At 38.9% G+C, this 8,979-nt stretch overlaps 1 long non-coding RNA gene across 1 annotated transcript; it reads right to left on the bottom strand.

Annotated features, from left to right (window-relative positions):
• Positions 1–515: 515 nt before the first annotated feature.
• Positions 516–8,740, bottom strand: LOC137441611 (uncharacterized). Its single transcript, XR_010987450.1, has 3 exons — positions 8,649–8,740; positions 785–820; positions 516–559 (listed from the first exon to the last, which is right to left on the bottom strand). It is a non-coding gene; the product is annotated as an uncharacterized lncRNA (long non-coding RNA).
• Between the last annotated feature and the right edge of the window lie 239 nt (positions 8,741–8,979).

The following is an 8,979-nucleotide window of genomic DNA, read 5'->3' on the forward strand; positions in this document are numbered from 1 at the left end:
TACAAATTGAATACCTTGTTAGAGGTGCAATATCATTGCATCTTAGGAAAGGGATTAACCATGCTTGTTAGAAGTAACATGCTCTTAACATCTGTGTGAAGTTTTGATGCATCTGGAACATCACCAAAAACAAGACAAAGAGTATGAAGACATTTGTGAAGGAGGAAATTCAGGTGTACTGTGGCCAAACATCCATCACAGACTATCAAGAAGAAGTGTGAATAAAGAGGTCCATGAAAAGGAAAGCCTCCCTCCACTTAATAAAATTAACATTCAAAAAATCAAAAACTAAGAGGAGAAAGTCTTAGGTTCCCAAAGGAATAACCTTAAACTAACTAAGCAATTTGACAGAGCAATTCAGTTACATTTTTCTCCTTGTCACATTATACTAGTTGCAACAAAGTTTTAAAAATACACTTTTAATTTGGATTTCATTGAGAACAAGGACTGTTGCAGTCTTTCAGAGTATGTGCATGTAATAAGGATCTCTTCAACAGAAACATTTTGAATTCCTCCTTCAGACTAACATCACTTATTTCCCTTTCCTTTATGTCCCAGTCTGTAAAAGAAAAGTAATAGAAGGCATTTTAGGGTGGGGAGTATGGCCCCAAGGAATGTCGTCAGGAGTAGAATTATATCATTGATGGTTCTACTACACTCAAATTAAACACTCTGTGCCAAAGGCAAGCAGAGAAATGCATGGGTTTGCATGCAAAACTTCAAATTCTTCTAATTCATTGTGTTTCTCTAGATGGTCAGAAGTGGAGATTATATATATACATACCTATGTGCAGTGTTATGGATGATCTGAAAAACACAACTGCAGAAAACAAACAAAAAAAAATAAAAAGAGAGACAAACAGCATAGATTTGACAGTTAGAAAAGAAAACGACAAGAATTATCCATGAAAGTCATCAGTCATTAGTTGTTAGCAGCTACAATGTAAAATTTATGTTAGAATTCTAGTATTCCTAACCTGAAATTAACAACTACATTGTACTGTCAACTACTCATCCTAACAAATTCACATATACAGAGATAGGAAAAAAATATTTTATCTGTATTTTATTATTTCATAATTCAAATTTAAAACACATGGATGTCAAATACATGAGAAAAAAAACTGAGACAACACCCACAAGGAAAGAAGAAAGGCTAGCATCTAATTTATCATGTACATGGAGATTATTTGTAGCACAGGAGGAATCCAAAAGGATGATGTCTAAAAATGATTCAAATCATAAATCTGTATCTGGATTAAGATTTGTATAGGAACGTACTGGGGGGGAATGGAAAGGTCTCAGTCTGATGAAAAATAACAACAATGGGCAAACTCAACAAAAAGATTGACATTGTATAGCAGCTTCTCTCAAAATTTATGAAAGAGTTCTTTAGTTGTGAGACTCAGCATCCACCAAAACACTTTTCAAAATGTCTATGTAATAGTCTATAACCTTCCCATTTTGCAGGAGTACTAGGAACCCCTTACAAACTATGACACTTGCATACACATGTAATTCACCACTGAAGAGGGGAGCAACAAATACAACTGCCATCCAAACATACTGAGTAGAAAGTAAACTGAAAGCCATTGAGGCAACCCAAGTAAGATCAAAGTGCGTGGAACTGGAGAGCACACATTTTCTGAGCATCCTGATGCTGGCAGTTGAACCTGAATTGAACCTGAATTGTGACAGAGTGCATGAATGCAGGCTTAGATAGTTTAAAGTACTTTTATGTTATCCTTAAAATGCAATTTCTTTAGCATTCTACTCCAAGGACCAATGAATGCTGCATGAGGCTTTTGTATTCATAATCTTTGTATTATTTTTCCTGAAGACAGAAATCATACATGATGCACCTGGATAGGCGTGATGTACGTTCTTAAAAATCAAGGACTGAATCTACATAATATTCCTTCCCTTTCTTCTTTTTCAGAATGGAAGTTGAATTTGGTCCACTTTATTGTGTGACATACTGTGAAAAAGATGTCCAAACACAAAACAGTAATTTCCTCTTCTGTGAAACATGAAGTATCTCACAGCAGTTTACTTTTCACCCTGAAAAAATCCTATTCTGACATCTGCAGTCATTTTTCCCTCCTAAGTGTTGGTTATTGACTCCAGACACATTTAAGCCATTTCAGAAGCTGTAAGGGTATTTTTACTGTCCCAGTGCACATTACAACGCATTATTCTGTGCATCTGAAATGGCAAGAAATGACAGGACCGTACATAGGTCCGTTATGATTTGTTAGGATTATGTTAATCCATTATAAATCATTAGGATAATTAACTGCAAATAAGTAGCCTTCATAATGCAAGTTTTATTATTGTTGCTATTAGTTCTGTATATGTGATGTTTTAAAATTGAAAGCTCAATGCTTTCTTCAAATACACGGATGTCTCACAAACAACAGGAGCCTGTTTCATCTGGATCCCTGGTTTCATTTGGATCTCCTACTTATAAATGGACAGTGGGGTGCACTGGATCAATTGACTGCATAATCTGCTGGACTACCAGAAATTACTTATATCAGAAATTAATCCACACCACAGAGTTGTGAATGAATTAAGGATTTCCTCACACATACTAAAAAATAAAATAAAATTCTATTTTAAGATGTCTATGCTAAGGCAAATACCAAGCATGGATGACCAAATGAAGCTGAGGAACTCTTCATTAGTGAAAGCAAGCCACTTATTTTTAATGTGATGTTGCTCATGCATTTGCCTGAAATAAGTTTATTCAGTCATAGATGTCAAAGAGCTGCTTTCTGAGTTAGAAACAATAAAGTAATGTCACTGCAACTGTGTTCCATATTTGAATTATCAAGTGGAAATACTTGGATAAAATTGTTATTTCAGTTAGATTTTCATATTTATAAGTTACTCACATTTGTTGGTATATGTAGGAAAACCAGACAAATTCCAGAAGTTTTTTGATTCTGAAAACTTTGAGACTTGGTTCTCTCCCTTTTTGTTGTTCAATCTAACATGAATTTTAATTAGTTTCTCTTTCTACAGATAATACCAATGCAGTAGTTGTTTTCACCTGAACTTTTACTCCTGCAGTTTTAACAATTATGGTTTAGGTAGCTCCAAAACTGACAGGCACTGTGAAATCCACAAAGAAAGCTGAAACACTGACTATGGCAATCTTCCTGCACACATGCAGGCAAAGCCACAATGAGAAATCCTTGATGTTCAGATATTAATAATGATACTATTAGGTGTCAGCATTAATATTGCTATGCTTATATGATAATATGCCATGAAGTTCAGGAAGCCTTACAATTATGCTTTCCTACAGTTTTAACCAATGAAACAAAATCAGGCTATTAGTAGTCAAAAAATACAGTGTTTAATTAAGGTGTTTATTTCACCTCACTGACAGTGATGTATAGGCAACCATACCTTGCAAAATACTTGATCAAAGCCAATAATCTAGCATCTCAGAAGCTAATTTCTCAGATATAGACATTGTTCTTATTTTTACAGCATACTGGTTTTACTGTAGAGAAATACAGAATTCTCTTACAGTAATGAAGGAACTCATTTGTATTAGCGTTGTTTCAAGTATGCTGTACTTTATGAAAGAAATTAACTCTGCCCAGCCAATGTATTATTTTAGTGACATTTTGGAGCTTTTTATTCGCAGATCAGTATGGAAATAACAGATTTTAAGAAGGAACTTAAAAGGCCCCACCCAAAAGCTTTTATGTAAGAACACTTCAGTGAAGATGAAGAACACATAATGTCAAGTTAGCACCTTCATTGAGTGAACAGAATGAAATAGATGCATTTTCTTTGAGCCTTCCATTTATATTGTGTGGTTTATCTGTAAAATACACTCCCTATTTACAGGTCATTAGCAGAATGTAAAACAACCATCTAGGAGTAAGAGTACATGACTCAGGTTTTACGATGTCACAGCAGATCTTTTCTAACTCCTATGAATGAGGTACTCTAAGAAGAAATATCAGAGACATCTTGATTCTTTTCTACTTTTAGTACAAAGACTGTCCTCCTAGACAGTTTCCCTACCAAAGATAAGTTCTGTCAGCTCCTAACCATAATTTTCCATCATGTAAGTGTCTTTAGTCCCCAGTCTCCTGGTGATGTCCTTTACCCAGGCCCCAGGCAGGCAGCAGACTTCCCTGTAGGATGGGTCAGGACAACATATAGGACCCTTTGTTCCACTCAGGAGAGAGTCACCAACAACAATTACCCTCCTCTTTTTCTTTATGGTACTAGTCCTGATGGTTGGTGGGGACTGATTTGCTTTAGGCATCCCTTCAGATGGTTCCTCTTCTATCTTCTCATCCACACTGCCCTCAACCTACAGGACTTCATACTTATTGTGCGGGGGCAACGGTGGAGGCAAAGAGGGCCGGGATGGATTCCCCATGCTTCTCCTAACAGGGACCTGTACCTATTCCCCCGTTTCCAGGGTTGCCTCCCTCAAATGCAGGGGGTCTGTAAAGCCTGCTCCCATATATCTGACTCCCTTTTGCATTCCCTTATAGTCCTGAGTCTAAATACTTCTTCCTTTAGCTCAGCCACCAGATTGAGAGATAATTCACCTGGTCACACCTCACACAGGTGTTGCCTCCTTCACCCTCCATTCCAAGTGCCAGGCTCCAGCACTCTTTGTAGGTTCCAAGCAGTACATGAGAATATGGTTTATAATCTCATTACAAACAAGCCAGAAAAATATCAATTAGTTACATTTTATAAAGTATATATAAAATAAACATATTAAATACTGAAATAGGCAAATGCATGAGATTAAGGGCAAACCAGTACCAGAGTACCACAGTACATGAGAGGTTGGAAAGGACCTCCAGAGATCGTCCAGTCCGAGACCCCTGTCAGAGCAGCATCACTGTTACTAGAAGCAAAAAGGCAATTCAGAATTTTGTCTGCTACAATTAGGAAATTATTTAGACCAAATCATTAAAAAAAATAATTAAAAATACAAAATCCCAAACAGAACTCTCAGAAAAAGCTGTACAGCCAATTGATGGGCAAGCTGTCAAAAAGCACTCAGAAGACCACCAAACCACAGGACAAAACCAAAATTAATTATTTGAATTATTTGCATCTGTATGAACAGACTTATAGAGGTTTCTGTATTAGAACTCTTGTTTATAGAATATGTGTGAAAGACTGTCTTAAATTGCTTCCAAGTATGAGTAGAAAAGGCTCTAGAACAACAAAATGAATGGTAACAAAGCCAGTAAGACCAGAGCCAGGAGTTCCTATGGAATAAAGAAGGAAATGGCTATGCAGTTATGTCTGAGATGTAACTTTTGCCTTGAAACTCATGTGATATGAAAAGAATACATGGTGGCATATGGGACCCACATTTTTTTAAAGGATTTACAAGATGAACCAAAGAGCTCTGAAGTCCATACAGAATAGAATAGAATAAACAAGGTTGGAAGAGACCTTCAAGATCATTGCATCCAACCCATCAACCAATCCAACCCACCCAAACAACTAACCCATGGCACCAAGCACCCCATCAAGTCTCCTCCTGAACACCTCCAATGATGGCAACTCCACCACCTCCCCGGGCAGCCCATTCCAATGGGCAATCACTCTCTCTGTATAGACCTTCTTCCTAACATCCAACCTAAACCTCCCCTGGTGCAGCCTGAGACTGTGTCCTCTTGTTCTGGTGCTGGCTGCCTGGGAAAAGAGACCATCATCAGCCTGTCTACAATCTCCCTTCAGGTAGTTGTAGAGAGCAATAAGGTCTCCCCTGAGTCTCCTCCTCTCCAGGCTAAGCAACCCAGCTCCCTCAGTCTCTCCTCATAGGGCTTGTGTTCCAAACCCCTCACCAACTTTGTTGCCCTTCTCTGGACTCGTTCCAGCAAGTCAACATCCTTCCTAAACTGAGGGGCCCAGAACTGGACACATTACTCAAGGTGTGGCCTAACCAGTGCAGTGTACAGGGGCAGAATGACCTCCCTGCTCCTGCTGGCCACACTGTTCCTGATGCAGGCCAGGATGCCATTGGCCCTCTTGGCTGCCTGGGCACACTGCAGACTCATGTTCAGCCTACCATCGACCAGCACCCCCAGGTCCCTCTCTACCTGGCTGCTCTCCAGCCACTCTGACCCCAGCCTGTAGCACTGCATGGGGTTGTTGTGGCTGATGTGCAGAACCTGGCACTTGGATGTGTTAAATCTCATGCCGTTGGATTCTGCCCATCTGTCCAGCCTGTCGAGGTCCCTCTGCAGAGCCTCTCTACCCTCCTCCAGCAGATCAACTCCTGCCCCCAGCTTGGTGTTGTCAGCAAATTTACTGATGATGGACTCAATGCCCTCATCCAGATCATCAATTAAGATGTTAAAGAGCATGGGGCCCAGCACTGATCCTTGGGGCACACCGCTAGTGACTGGCCACCAGCTGGATGTGGCACCCGATAGAAATTCTAATGAAAGCACAGAATACATGACTCTATGAATTTATTTTACAGGATTCTAAAGTTGGTTTTCTTGAAGTTACCAGACAGTCCCACAAAATTCTGTTATGGTCTGCACTGCTCAGTGTATTCATGGAGTGGAAAGGTGAAATAGCAGCACACCAGAATTTGATGATGACAATAAATTTTTCAAGTCACTGTTTTCTGCAAAGAGCTGTTGACAGTGTTCATTGTCTTGAAGAACTGGGCAATAAACTGGAAGATGAAACTCAATACAATTCCAGGAAAAGGAATAGTAATTTTGTATAGAAAATGTTGAGCTCCAAAATGGCTAATACCATGCAGAAAAAGTATCTTTGAGTATGAAAACAGTATCTGCACACTCAGTAATAATCAGAAAAGCAAATAGAATGTTTAGAAGCAGTAGCAGGGGAGTAGAGAACAAAACAGTAAATCTCACAGTACTGTTTCATAAATCCTTGTTGTGGATGTGTCTTCCACACTGTATTCAGTTCTGGCTTCCCTTTCTCAATCTGGATAGCACAAAACCAGGAAGCATACAAAAAGGAACCCAAATGTGAAGATTGAAGAAACTCAAAACTTTTCAGCCATAAGAAGGGATATCTTAATAGCCAATACAATAGAAGCAATATGAAGGAGGTGAACAAGGGATGACTGCTCACCATTTCTTATAGTAAAAGAATTAGAGGTCATAAAATTATCAAAAGGCCAGTTCAAAACAAATAAACGGGCTGCTCTGTGCAATTAAATTTTAAATCAGGCAACATACTCTCAAAAAGACTGAAGGATACCAGAAGACGTGAAGAACTCACAGGAGTTTATAAAGCTAGGGGACAAATCCGTAGAAGAAAAATCACATAATTAAAATGATTCAGGATGACCCTGAGCTTCAGATTGCTGTGCACCAAGAGAGCAAGCTGGGCAACTAACATTTGCCTTCCTCTTCTACAGCTCCGGTGTAACCTGTTCTTGGCTAGATTACAACTTCGGATCACTTGCATAGAGTCTGCAGCATGAGCAAGTGAACATTCTTAGGAATTTACTGAGCTTTATTTTGACACTTTTATTTTGAAACTAGGGAAGGCATCTCTCTGCCTTCCCATTATGCAAAGTGAGTAAGAGACTTTTATTATTATCACTTGGGCACAGGGAACTGTTGCCAGACAGCAGATGGAAGAGGCATTCTTAGAAATGCATAAACAAAAAGTTTACAACATTGATCACTCTATTTATGGCTTTACTGCATGTAAGTCAGTTAGTAATTATCTGCTTAAAGATGAGACTTCACCTTCATAAGTTGTTTGCCTTTGTACCAAAATTAGAATTTCTACATATCTATTTCTTGATTAGACAGCACTAAAACCACTGTCCTTGGAATATATTTTAGTCTTGTGAAAACCAAAGTTTGCATGATTAAGTGAAGATCAGATTTTGCTCATTGCAATGTTAGTCTCAATGCAAGCATTTTCAATATCAAGCACAGTTACAGATTAAAACTCTCTTGCCAGAATCTAGGGCTGGAAAAGGAAGGCAAGAGCTGGGAACAAAGGCTGAACACATCAAGGGTAGGGTTAAAAATTAGCACTCAATAGAAAGAGGAAAAAGGAGAAGGTCTAGAAAGCAGAAAATTGGGTGTGGGTTTTAGACAGAAACCAACACTTGGGAGCTAAAATCTAGAGCACAATTACTACTAAAAGGCAGTAAGCCACTCATTCTGTCTCATTTCCTGTACATTGAGCCAGATTACCACCAATGAGCCAGCTCAGAGATGAGGCCATTAACCTTTGGAAAACTAACTATGGCCAGATGATTAAGAGAGAGATGCCTAAACTGACTGTGAGAGACATCTTGACTTGCTGCTTTCAGTGAGAGTTAGCTGAGCTAGCAGTATTTGTTGTGTGACATAAACATCTTGCTCATCGGCAGATACTAATGAAGGGCCCCAATGCCCTTTTTGTCAGTACTGAAGCAACACATGAGCAGTGAGCTAGAATACATTTGCCCAGATGAGACAAGAAGAACTGGCAAACCCAGAAAACTTTGAATCACAGTAAATGGCATTAATCTGTTAATGGACAGAGACATGGACAGAGGAATGAGAAAACAAGGCAATCCTCAAGCCTTTATCAAAATAGGGAAGACTGTACTCTTGGTGGCAAACAAATTAGAAACCACACACCATTGCACATACCGTCTCTCTGATGCAACATTACAAAACACATCCTGAATACTGGTCTTGTCTTCTTCAGCAAGGCGAGTGCCGATTTCCCTTTCAGAAGGTACAAATAGACAAACTGAAATATTTTAAATCATCAAAGTTATTCCCTGCTATAATGAAAGACATAGCATTATATATTCTATAACACCATAACTTCTGTCCATTTTTGTATCTCTAATAATAACGAGCCTCAGTAGAGACCTTACACTTTTGACACTTGGGTGCACATGTCCATACCTGCACATTTCAGGTCAGGTCATTTAACCTGCTTTAGTTCACCCATCAGTTGGTGCAAAGGTGTACA

Source organism: Melanerpes formicivorus, unplaced genomic scaffold (genome assembly GCF_026170545.1).
Source record: "Melanerpes formicivorus ecotype bairdi unplaced genomic scaffold, bMelFor1.0.p_v2 SCAF_6, whole genome shotgun sequence".
Taxonomy (NCBI): domain Eukaryota; kingdom Metazoa; phylum Chordata; class Aves; order Piciformes; family Picidae; genus Melanerpes; species Melanerpes formicivorus.